The sequence below is a fragment of the Podarcis bocagei genome, assembly GCF_964188305.1.
Source record: "Podarcis bocagei genome assembly, chromosome: Z".
In the NCBI taxonomy this organism is placed as follows: Eukaryota; Metazoa; Chordata; class Lepidosauria; order Squamata; family Lacertidae; genus Podarcis; species Podarcis bocagei.
The window spans coordinates 53260309-53273527 of record NC_138140.1 but is presented as its reverse complement, the minus strand read 5'-3'; the positions used below and the strand labels follow the sequence as shown (position 1 = coordinate 53273527).

General features: G+C 45.8%; 1 long non-coding RNA gene across 1 annotated transcript; it reads right to left on the bottom strand.

Annotated features, from left to right (window-relative positions):
• Window positions 1-3550: 3550 nt before the first annotated feature.
• Window positions 3551-12807, bottom strand: LOC308579438. Its single transcript, XR_014004477.1, has 3 exons — window positions 9039-12807; window positions 7710-7779; window positions 3551-4234 (listed from the first exon to the last, which is right to left on the bottom strand). It is a non-coding gene; the product is annotated as an uncharacterized lncRNA (long non-coding RNA).
• Between the last annotated feature and the right edge of the window lie 412 nt (window positions 12808-13219).

Genomic DNA, 13219 nt, shown 5'->3' with positions numbered 1-13219 from the left:
TCTCCAGGCTAAGCTTCATTATATAAAATTCTGCTCATATTTTCTCTATACCAAAACACCCCAAATGTTGTTGGGGACCCTGTTATGCAGTGGTTCCGCTCCTTTCTCCTGGGCTGTGTCCAGAAAGTGGTGTTGGGGGATGAGTGTACTCACTTGTGGGGTGTCTCAGGGTTCCGTCCTCCCCCCCCCATGCTTTTTAACGTTTACATGAAGCTGCTGGGAAAGATTATCAGGGGGGTTGGGTTGGGCGTTCATCAGTATGCGGATGATACCCAGCTCTACCTCTTCTTCAAATCTGAACCAGTGAAGGTCCTGTATAAGTGCCTGGAAGCGTTTGGAGGATGGGTGGCCGCTAATAGATTGAGGCTGAATCCTGACAAGACAGAAGTACTGTTTTGGGGGGACGGGGCGGGCAGGTGTGGAGGACTCCCTGGTCCTGAATGGGGTAACTGTGCCCTTGAAGCACCAGGTGCAGAGCCTGGGAGTCATTTTGGACTCACAGCTGTTCATGGAGGCACAGGTTAATTCTGTGTCCAGGGCAGCTGTCTACCAGCTCCATCTGGTATGCAGGCTGAGACCCTACCTGCCCGCAGACTGTCTCACCAGAGTGGTGCATGCTCTAGTTATCTCTCGCTTGGACTACTGCAATGCGCTCTACGTGGGGCTACCTTTGAAGGGGACAAAGAAACTGCAATTACAGTGGTGCCCCGCAAGACGAATGCCTCGCAAGACAAAAATCTCGCTAGACGAAAGGGTTTTTTGTTTTTTGAGCTGCTTCGCAAGACGATTTTCCCTATGGGCTTGCTTCGCAAGACGGAAACGTCTTGCAAGTTTGTTTCCTTTTTCTTAACACCGTTAATACAGTTGCGACTTGACTTTGAGGAGCAACTCATAGAACGCGGTGTGGTAGCCTTTTTTGAGGTTTTTAAAGACTTTGGTGAATTTTGAAGCTTTTCCAAAACTTTCCCGACACCGTGCTTCGCAGGACGAAAAAAATCGCAAGACGACAAAACTCGCGGAACAAATTAATTTCGTCTTGCGAGGCACCACTGTAATCCAGAATGCAGCAGCCATACTGGGAACTGGGAGTGGCTGCCGGGACCACATAACACCAGTCCTAAGAGATCTGCATTGGCTCCCAGTACGTTTCCGAGCACAATTCAAAGTGTTGGTGCTGACCTTTAAAGCCCTCAACAGCCTCGGCCCAGTAGACGTGAAGGAGCGTCTCCACCCCCATTGTCAAGAACGGACACTGAGGTCCAGTGCCGAGGGCCTTCTGGCAGGTCCCTCTCTGCGAGAAGAAAGGTTACAGGGAACCAGGCAGATGTCCTCCTTGGTAGTGGCGCCTGTCCTGTGGACCACCCTCCCTTCAGGTGTCAAGGAGATAAAGAACTACATAAGTTTTAGAAGACATCTAAAAGCAGGCCTGTTTTGGGAAGTTTTTTATGTTTGATGTTTCATTATGTTTCGATATATGCTGTAAGCCACCCTGAGTGGCTAGGAAAACCCAGCCAGATGGGTGGGGTATAAATAAAATTATTATTATTATTAACACTTCTTTATGCAGAAGAAGAAAACAGAAGATTGAATCAAATGCTGTAAACTGCAGATTCCCAACTGAATTCATTTTATCTCATTGTAGTTTATTGTGTGTGGTCTACAGAAGAAAGTTTTCTGGAGTTCATGTACCATTTGTGAACAGTGTTCGAAACTCCCACTGTTCTAGGCACATTTTGCAACAGAGAATTTTATTAATGTGAGCAGTTTCTGAGCTTTGGGCATACTATTGAGCCTCAGATTTCAGATTAAAACTGTGGAGTGGAAGGAAAGGAGGACCTTTTTTCTGCCTCCCCACTCCCAGTTACTCTCTGAAGAATAGAGAAATGACCCTCTTAAGAATGTTAGGGGGGTGGGCAGGGGAAAGAATAAAGCATGTGAAAAATGAACATAATACTTTAGCTGCAGTTCATTCATTTTCAGCTTTGTATTATTGTTATTTAAAAAGCACGCCTAGACATTCCATTGTTGTGCCCATAACCTAAGCTTATGGTGCCATTTGGCTTCTAGCTTTCATAGCTCAGTTTCTAACACTGTTTGTTAGACCGTCTATGGGCCTATAAACCATGGCATAGGCCCCCTACGTTTAACAGACAGTACCACACTTCTAAAAGATAAAGAAGATATTGCACTGTGCTGGAAAGAACATTACCAGCATCTCCTTAACAGTAACTCCCCTTTTGCTGCTGAGGTCCCCTCACAAATTCTGCAAAAACAAAATAAAAAAATTCCTTCCAGTAGCACCTTAAAGACCAACTAAGTTAGTTCTTGGTATGAGCTTTCGTGTGCATGCACACTTCTTCAGATACACAGATATCTGAAGAAGTGTGCATGCACACGAAAGCTCATACCAAGAACTAACTTAGTTGGTCTTTAAGGTGCTACTGGAAGGAATTTTTTTATTTTGACTATGGCAGACCAACACGGCTACCTATCTACTTCTGCAAAAACAAGTTAGAGATGAGCTTGCAGTACAGTGGCACCTCTGGTTAAGTACTTAATTCGTTCTGGAGGTCCGTTCTTAACCTGAAACTGTTCTTATCCTGAAGCACCACTTTAGCTAATGGGGCCTCCTGCTGGCGCCGTGCCGCCAGAGCATGATTTCTGTTCTAATCCTGAAGCAAAGTTCTTAACCTGAGGTACTATTTCTGGGTTAGCGGAGGCTGTAACCTGAAGCGTCTGTAACCCGAGGTACCACTGTATCTCCAAATCTGGGAGAGTTGTGTACAGTGGTACCTCGGGTGACATATGCTTCAGGTTACATACACTTCAGGTTACAGACTAACCCAGAAATAGTACCTCGGGTTAATAACCAAAATGCTTGTTTGCAAAGCTATTGTACTGCCAACCTTACTATGTGCTTGTGAAACATGGACCACTTATAAATGCCACCTCCAACTCCTCGAAAGATTCCATCAACAGTGTCTCCAAAAAATTTTACACATCACTTGGGAAAACAGGCAAACTAATGCCAATGTACTGGAAGAAGCAAAGATCACCAGTGTGGAAGCAATTCTTCAACATCAACTTCATTGGACTGGTCATGTTTTGCAATTGTCTTCCAAAGCAACTACTCTATTCTGAACTTAAAAATGGAAAGCGTAATGTTGTTGGTCCACAAAGAGGTTTAAAGACTGTCTCAAAGCAAATCTAAAAAAATGTAGTATGACAACTGGGAAACACTGGCCTGAGAGCGCTCCAGTTGGAGAACAGCCTTTACCAAAGGTATCATGGGCTTTGAAGACACTCAAACTTAAGACACAAGGGAGAAACGTGCTAAGAGGAAGGCACGCTTGGCAAATCCACACCGTGATCAACTCCCACCCAGAAACCAATGTCCCCACTGTGGAAGGACACTGTGAATCCACAGAATTGTCCCCCACAGTCACTTATGGACTCATTGTTAAAACCATGTTTATGGAAGACAATCTTACTCAGCTATGAGTAATCGCCAAAGAAGAAGAAGAAAGAAGAAGACTGTGAATTACAGTAATGGTGACATTTACTTCTATTTAGTTTATAGACTTAAAAGCAGGGTTTCATAACATCATTTATTTCACATTCATGAAATATTATGAAAGAAATATACTACATAGCATTTTTTTAAACTTACAAATCTGAAGGATGCATTCAGATGGGCTCATATCCTGCCTATGCCTTTGGGGCAGGGGGAATCATGGGCTGTGAAATTTCAAAAAGTTCCACAATCTGCTCCCAGCATGCAATACTCAATGGAATGAGGCCTGAGGTTTGTGGCGGAACATAACTGCCTTGTCCTGGATCTAAAGGTTCCAAAACAGGAATCTCATCCTCATCTGCATTTATTCTTGCAAGCCCATGTCTTACCAAGTATAAAACATGATACATGTTATCCAGGGTTTGCGCAAAAGAATTTGGATCAGTCACAAACTTAAAGAAGTTTATGGGACTCTCACCGCCTTCTCTATAAAAGACTTTCAATAGTCCCAAGATCCTTTCTGCTTCTTTTATCGTTGCTTCATCATCACATGATTCTTCCATGTCTTCTGACTCTGCAGAGTCTGTCATGGCTTGTTGCGGAGATGAATGCCCCTTGACTTGTGCCCCAACAACAGGAGGGTCAGCACTGTGGACAGCTTCTCCCCCATCTGAAGCCTCGGGGCCAGTTTCTGCTATTGCCCTCTCTTCCTCCTCTTTACTGTGGAATAAAAGTAATTGTGATAAGGCACCACAGAGGGAAAGCAGCCATCACTAAAACATAGATAAAACAATGATTCAAAAGAACTTAAACACTGATAGAAGAGAATGGAATTGTAGAGATGGAGGGGAGCCCCAGGGGTCATCTAGTCCAACACCCTACAATGCAGGCATAGGCAATAAGGCAACTGCAAAAGTAGAGGGCACACATACTAATTCTCTCAATTACAGTAGAACAGCATAAAATAAAACATATAAAACTCTTTGTTCTTTTTGTTTTTGCTTCCACCATACAGCAGAAAGAAAAAGCAGGCAGTTTGACTTACCGTAGGTTATAAAAAGTGGTAAATATTTCTAAATGATTCATATAGAAACAGAAATTTAGTTTGCATCCAGCTTAGACATCCTACTGGTCAGATTCTCAGGGTGGAAGCAAAAAAGAAAAAAGAAAAAAAGATAGAACAAAGAGTTTGGTAACCCCCTTCCTCCTAAGTGGGATGGTGGTGACCAACTAAGCCTAATAGGACAGATTAAACTATGGTTTTAACCCCTTCATGCATGAATTACCGTAAATTTCGCTCTATAACACACAGATTTTTTCTCCTAAAAAGTAAGGTGAAATGTCTGTGCGTGTTATTGAGCGAATGTGTGGTCCCTGGAGCTGACTCGCTGGAGCGCAGGGGCAAAATAGGCAAAAATAAGATCGGGCGGGCGGGCGGGCGGAGGGAAGAGGGAAGGCAGAAGCTTTCCTGCATTCTGCCTCAGGGTCTTACTGCCCGCCTTCTTCTGTTGCTGCGTTTGCTCAAACTCAACAAAGAGCAGGGAATCCCCTGCCCTCCTGGCAAGCAGAGGGTTAAGGAAAGGATCGCGTCCTTCCTTCTAATCGTCCCTAGTCACACTGCGTGCAGGCTCCAGCCCACCACTTCCTCCTCTCCGTGCTCTAGGGACTCGCAGGCAGCCGAAAAGCATGCAGGTGGGAGAGAGATAGAGAGAGAGAGGGCTGGCTTGGGTGGTGGTGGGGGAACGACTTTTGCTTTACAATGGTAGGTTTCTCATTTCTTTTCCAAAAGCAGAGAGCCCTGCCCCCAGGCCCCCTCCAAATTACAGCTTCTCCAAGCAATGTACTGCTGGAGGGAGACAGTATGCTTGTTTGGAAGAGAAACCCTACTTCCCTGCTCGTAAGTAACAGCAGGCTGGATTGCAGAGTGAGACATGGAAATCTCTGGATTTATATGCTGTATATCAAATATCTTAATCTATACTTTCTACACGCGGCTGGTAAATCAGAATCTCCTGAGCCAGGAGGATTACAGCATCTCTCCTCTCCCCTTCATTAAAAGCCTAATACTCTTCTTTGAAGAAGTATAACGTGAGAATGTTTTATATATATATATTTTTAAAGTTCTTTTCCTCATTGAGCGCTATACACTGATAATTGCTGCCACAATAACAATTGATTGAAAATGGAATTTAGTCTCCCCCCCCCCATAGAGAGCTGTTCTTCAAACGTTTAGCCTTAATACAGTGGCTGATGTAATACCCTTCTGCTTCACTAGGCATTTTATATAGGGACATTAAAATTGATTTTCTACATCTTGGCAGATGAAAAAAAGTGTGTTACATGCCCTATTGCCCAAAAGTGTGCAAGCACAGAGCAAAGGTTGCAGTGACAGAGGTGGCCAAAAAAGAAATACTGTAAATAAAAAAGAAATCATACTTCGTATATCCTGTCTGGCTTGGGTGGGGGGGTGGGGACTTTTGCTTTCCTTCCCTCCCCATTTAAAACTTGGTGACAAAGCACGGATCCACATGGATCCTCAGGATTTTTGCATTGGGTCACCCCAAATTCACCATCAGATCACATTACATGTCCATGGCTACAGCCTGCACCAAAAAAATCACGCACCCACTGTTGCCTAGGGTCGCAGTAGTGCAAAAACGTGGTTACAAAGCATGGATCCACATGGATCCTCAGGATTTTTGCATTGGGCTACTCCAAACTCACTGTCAGATCACATGTCTGTGGCCACAGCATGAACCACAAAAATCATACATCCACTGTTTCATTTAGAATATTTTTTTTCTTGTTTTCCTCCTCTAAAAACTACATGCGTGTTATGGTCTGGTGCGTGTTATAGAGCGAAAAATACGGTAAAAGTTAAGTGGGTTAGTTGCATAAGACTGATTTATCCCACAGCAGAAAAAATAATAATCTGAAAGCAGAAGGACAAGAAGAAGAAGAAGGGGAATAATGTTCTCTTAAGAGCATGAGCTTTTTGGAAAAACAAGTTCTGTTCTTTATCTTGAATGTTTATCAGCTAAGTAGACTAAATATTTATCACCAGGCTGTTATCAGTTTTTCCTCTTCAATATCACCTCCTGCTTCAGCACAAATAATTCAAGACATATTAATATCTCTGAGTGGAAGTTGTGTCCACTAGATCATGTTAAGGGTTAAGCCATAGAGGGTGAACCACTTTCTATAAAAGACATACAATCCCACCTTGGAAATTCTCGTGGTTCCAGGGTGCTGGTTAAAATTGAAAAGTAATTATATGAGAAACCATTCTACTAAAAGGACTGATTTCTGTATTTTATAAAGCATTAATATTTTATTCACTTCACTCAACAAATCTCTGTAATGGAGGGACTCACTGGGATAGCCAAATAGAGGATGAAAGCTGGCAGAATCTATGGTCAAAGAGACCATACAAATCTTCATTGGCTTTGACAAGGAAACATCCTCTCAAGTTAGCCATGGTTGGTGCTTGACCTCCAGGCCATGGTCCTTTACAAAACCAACTTGCTCTCCTCTATGTTGCAGGTGCTGTGCAGGTATATGCCCAAAAATATGTGGTGGGAGGACTGCCCCAAGGTAGCAACTTTTTGGAAAGGTATTTCACTGATCACAGCACAAAATAGCCCTCTCTGCCCTTATTTGGCTCTGCCTGATGTGTTTACACAAGAAAGGATGAATTTAGGAAGTAAGGACTTATATAACACCTGTTAACTGAAGGCACATTGCCATCTTGGAAAACTTTGAACTACTGAAATCTGGATCAATGGTACACTATACTTTGGCAAACAGTGCTGTTAGAAGAATTATGATGCAAACTGAAAGTTGCAAGAGGTCAAAGGAAACATGGCAATTTCTATGCTTTTTGATATAACTATTTCTTTCTGCTTATTTATTTATTTCATAAAATGTATACCACTTGTTTGTAGAAAAACCTCAAAGCAGTTTAAAACTATCACAATAAAATTTACAACTGTAATTTAAAACAGAGAAAGTTAATGAGGTTCAGGTAATGGGGTACATAACATAGGAGTCCCCTCAGTTTTTTGGCATAGCTTCATAATTAAAGACTTATTTTCAGGCTGGCAATTACACCTTTGAACCCTGTAACAAAGAAAGTAAAAGAACAACAGTATTAAAAAACCTCAGCAATTTTTTTTTAAAAGTGATCTTAACTTACCGGTTTTCAGCCATTATTTTGTATAATTGTATATCTGGTCTTGTTTTCTTATTCTTTCTTCTATTATATGCTGAAGATTTGAAAAAGATCAAAACAAAACATTAGAAAAAGCATGTTTGTTTACGCAATCCTGAAATGTTTTTAGCTTATTCTTGATTTTAATTTTCTGAATGTTTGAATAGTTGTTTTTAACTGTGTTCACTCATAATTACCAAAGCAAAATAACTCTTGAGCAGTGTCACAGAGTGTGGTGGCTTCCCCCAATTGTATTTAATGCATTTTACTTGAACATTTCTCTACTGCCATTCTCTGCATCTGGCTCCAGAAGGACTTGCACGACTTCAACGGACACGTCCCATCAATAGGGGGCTGGACTAGATGAGGCGTGGGGTCCCTCCCGGCCCTGCAATTCTGTGATGAATATAGTCCTTCACTTTTATCCTGCCTGAGTTTACCATAAGCAAAACAGGCTCATGCGCTCTCTTTTTTCAAGGTCTTCGCATGTCACCATGCCCTCGACTTCTGCACCGTTGCCAGGGAGCCAACTGAACTGGTCCACAAGAGTCAGACTTTGGGCCAGCGTGCCGCCCGCTCCAGAGGCTTTGCAGAACAACTTCCACCAGCCCCCCGGTTCCCAAAGATTGGGAGAACAAGCCCGAAACGGCGCCATGAGTGCTGGGCTGGGAAGGCTCCTTCTAAACCCAATTGAGGGAGGGAGCATTTGGGGGAGGGAAAGAGTTATCTCCACCAGTCTCACCCCCCCCCGCAACCCCCTTCCCTGTTGCTATGAGGCTTGAGAGCAGCGTTTTCAAGGGGCAGTTTCGGGGGGGGGGTGACAGCCGAGGTCCGGACAGTTAACCCTTTCCTCCCAGGTATGGCCACCCAAGGACTCGCGGCTACAGCAGAAGTCTTCTGTCAAGCCGCCCTGCAAGCCCGACTTCAGCGTTTTGTTCCCACGCACGCGTATCCTTTCCAGCTCTGACACGCAAAAACCTTTGCAATGGCAAAGGATGGAGCACCACAGTTGCTCCCCGCGCACACGCGAGTACACCTCGGAACAAACCCGTAGATGACACGGCGTCTTTGCAAGGGCTCCCGGGGGGCTGCAAAACCGGGGTTCGGGGTGCGGGAAACCCCCCCAGCATGCTCCGCCCGGGACGAGCTACGTGTTGAACCCATTTCCCCCTCGGAGGCTTCCCGTTAGGAGCAGAAGAGCAGCGGGGTCCCTTTCCTGCCCTCTCCAAATGCACCTCTGGAACGCCCCGGGGCAGGATTTGAACGGGAGTCAGCCCGCGAGAGCCGAGGAGGGTCCCGCAGCCCACCGCTCACCTTTTTCTGCGCTCCGAATCACCGTCGGCAGGACCTGCTTCAATCTTAGCGCTCAGCAGCGGGACAGACCTGATCGGCGCTCCTTTGAGCCGCAGAAGCAAAGCCTGTCCTGTCATTGGCCCAATCTGAGGATGGCTCCACCAATAGGCATTCAACAGGCAGCTTCGGGGATCACATTTCAAACACCTGCGGAAAACTTTCGGCATACTCCCGGCTTCTGCAGGCACTTAAGGATCCATCTTCCCAGGAGAGGGGCTTTCTGACTGCAATGTTTCGGATTGTGGGATATTCCACATATAACTGTTCCTGAATTGCAGGGGTCCTCGGCGACCCTTCCAACTCAGTGAAAAGTTTCTGTTGTAAATAGCGCAGTGTCTAGAGATGTATTATTGCTCCATATCATGAAGGGGTCTGAGTAAGGTTTTTTTTATTGCTCTGGTCCCCCCCCGCCGCCCCCGCCCCTACATTTAAAGCCCGATCAAAGTGCATGACTTCCCCCCAAAGAGTCATGGGAACTGTAGTTTTACACCTCAAACAGCATGCAGGGAACTGGGCTGGGGCTGGGGAGAGGGAACACGGGTCAACATTGCCTACTTGGGTCACCACCACCCCCGTCTCTTGTCTAAATTGTGTCCTTCATCCTGCCAGGGGTGTGTGAGACCAAATGTACGGATACAGAGTGCTTTCTGCTCTGAAATGTGCTCTGTACATGATGAGGACTATGGCAGTTAAACTCCATTTCCAAATGAGTAGCGTGGGAGACTCTCTGCAGACCAAGCTTTCCACAACCTCTAGAAAAGTCCCAGATGTAGATCCCAAAGCCCAACAGGTGGAACAACTGCATGCAGCCATGGGAGGAATTCGAACTATGGAGAAGGGACACCAAGAGTCAGCTAGTCCAAGCCCCTGCAATGCAGCAATCAATCAATCAATCAATCAATCAATTGTTCAATCATTTTATTTGCATGCCGCCTTTACAAAATTAAAATCATGCTCATAAACAATCATCAAAACATCAAAAAGTACGCAACCAATCAAATACTTTCCACATACATAAATCTTAACAGCCAAAATAAAGTTACAAAAAATAACATCAACAAAAAGAACAACTCCCTCCCAACAAAACCACCTAAACAATGGTTCAGCTCCATAATCTCTGACAGATGGCCACCCAACCGCTGCTTAGAACCTCCACTGAGAGTCCACTACCTCCTGAAGAAGTCTGTTCCACTTTCAAACAGTTTTTGCCATCAGAAATTTCTTCCTAATATTTGGTTGGAATATAATTTCTTATTATTTGCTTCTGTTGGTTTGGGTGCTCCCCTTAGTTTGGTCACTCTTCTGTGCACATGTTCAAGTTTGTCAATATTCTTCTTAAATTGTGGTGCCCAGATTGAGCCCAGACTGAGCCCAGGACTCTGGGTGGGGTCTGACTAAGGCAGAAGAGAGTGAACCTGCAACTTCCCTTGATCTGGACACTAGACTTCTCTTGATGCAGCCTAGAAAACCATTCACTTTTTTTGATGCTGTTTTGCACTGTTGACTCGTGCTAAGCCTGTGGTCCACCAAAACCCCTAGATCCTTTTCACATGTACAACTTCAGAACCTGACATTTGTCCCTGTTGAAGTTCATTGTGTTAAGCACCTTGTTTCTCAAATGGGAATTCTGTTAATCTCCCCCCTGGTACCACCTTCTCCATTTAGACCACAATTTATCTGAGGGATGATGTTCTCATTTTGTTCTTAGCTTCTTTCTTTATCTGAGGCACTGCCATGGAGTATTCAGGCTGCTGCCCCTTGCACCCTTTCCTCTTCATGCAGCATCAAAAAACAGTGATATAATCCAACCTTGGCATATTCTTCTGTGGGGCCATGAGCGAGGCCTTGTGTAGGTTTCTGTCTGCTGCTGTTTGTAGCTGTGATACAAACGAAACAACCCAACACTAGGAACATTCAGTTAGTTGCTTGTTCTCAAGATGCTTACGAATGCAAGGCCATCATTTGTTTTTATTTGCTTAGTTTTAGTTTTATTTTAAAATTCTTGGTTTACAAAAGTACGTGCATTGCCTCTTTTTGCAAGCTGTGGAGTCTTTTTACATTTGATATGAGACATTAGTGTAGTATACAGAATAAGGTTGGGGAAGAAGAAAAGAGGGAAGGAGGGGAGGTGGTAAACTTATATTCCAGGTCAGCATTTATATATATATTTATATATCATATATATTTATAAACAATAATGGAATGGCTGAAGGGGCACTTCTCGCCATAGCCCTTGGTGGTAGCCTGCTGAAATGCCTTCTACGCAAAGCGGCAAGCCCCTGGGGAAACCGGTTTGTGACCTCCCTCCGCCAAGCCACCTGGCTCTGCAATTTCTCAGAGCTGGAGAACATGCTTTGTGACCGCCTCGTCGGTGGCCTGAGGGACCGTTGCAGAAGCTGCAATGATGCTTCTACTCCAAGAAGGACCTAACGTCCCAGACGCACCAAGGCAACTCAACGGAGATCACAGACTGCCAGGTATACCAGTTGCCCCATTCCAACACAGATAAAATTTACGTAGAGGTACAGATAGAGGGGGCCCTGTGCCACATGGAGCTTGACACGGGTTCAACTCTATCCATAATCTCGGCATGGACCTTAAGGGAACTGTGTCCTAATGGGGGTCCCAAACTCAGGCCGATCCATTCACACCTCCAGGAGTTCCAGAAACATAAGGTCCCCACAATGGGGGTGGGGACCTTCAGGGTGCAATATTGAGGGCAGAAGTGACAATTGGACTTGCTTGTGGTCAAGGGCCCCTACATAATCTTGCTGGGATTGGCATGGTTTGGACCACTGGCGCTAGCTGTCAGTAGGGTGAACCGCACTAGCTTACAAGTGGACGTGGACACCATATGCAAAGAGTTTCCAGGAGTTTTCGATGGGGCATTGGGACGATATACGGCCCCCCCATTGCCCTACAGCTAGACACCGCCATACAACCCATCAGGCTCAAGGCCCGCTGGGTCCGATTCGCCCTGAAACCCCTCATAGACTAGGAATTGGACTGGCTCATGGAGCAAGGAGCGCTGGAGCCAGTGCCTAATGCCCCCTGGGAAACCCCGATCATCACACCCGTCAAGCCTAATGGTTCGGTCTGCATCTGCACAGACTACAAATGTACCATAGACAAGGGCCTCATGGCCCACGCATACCCAGTGCCAGTTGTCAGACATGTTCTCGCCACCCTGGCTGGGTCAAAATTTTGTGGCAAGTTGGACTTGGCCCAAGCCTATTAGCAGTTGCCGGTGGACAAGGCCACAGCAGAGGCACAGACGATTGTGGCGCACAGAGGAGCGTTCAGGGTAAAGCAGCTGCAATTTGGTGTCAGCGTAATGCCAGGCATATTCCAGAATCTAATGGACTCTCTCCTTAAAGGGATTCCTGGCGTCACCCCCTTCTTCGATGATGTGTTGATTGCCGGGCCCACACCAGAGGAGTTTGAGGACCGCCTCCGCACCGTTCTGCACCGTTTCCAGACGGCGGGTCTCAAGGTGAAGTGGGAATAGTGTCTACTAGGAGTGCCTCAGGTGGACTTTCTGGGATTTATGGTGGACGCAGAAGGGGTCCACCCGACTGGGGACAAGGTACGGGCCGTTTGTGATGCCCCAGCGCCCAAGGGCAAGACTGATCTTCAGGCCTTCTTGGGACTATTGAACTTTTACCATGCCTTCTTTTCCCATAAGGTGGCGTTAGCGGAGCCCCTACACAGACTCCTGGACAAGCGGGCCCCTTGGGTGTGGGGCCAGCGCCAGGAGGCCGCATTCCAGGCAGTCAAGGACTTGCTTGTCTCAAACTCTGTCTTGGCACACTTCGACGAGAGGCTGCCGGTGGTGCTAGCATGCGGCGCCTCACCCTATGGCATTGGTGCTGTCCTGGGACACCAACTCCCGGATGGAAGAGAGGTGCCAGTGGCATACTTTTCCCAGACGCTCACCGCAGCCGAGCGGAACTACTCGCAAATCGACAAGGAGGGTCTGGCAATCGTGAAGGGAGTAAAAAAATTCCATGATTTCTTGTATGGGCAGCCCTTCACCGTGGTGACTGACCACAAGCCGTTGCTCGGCCTGTTTGCCCCTGAGAAGCAGTCCCTCCAAGTGCTGTCTCCCGGCATCCTCAGGTGGTCAATTTTTCTTGCCAGCT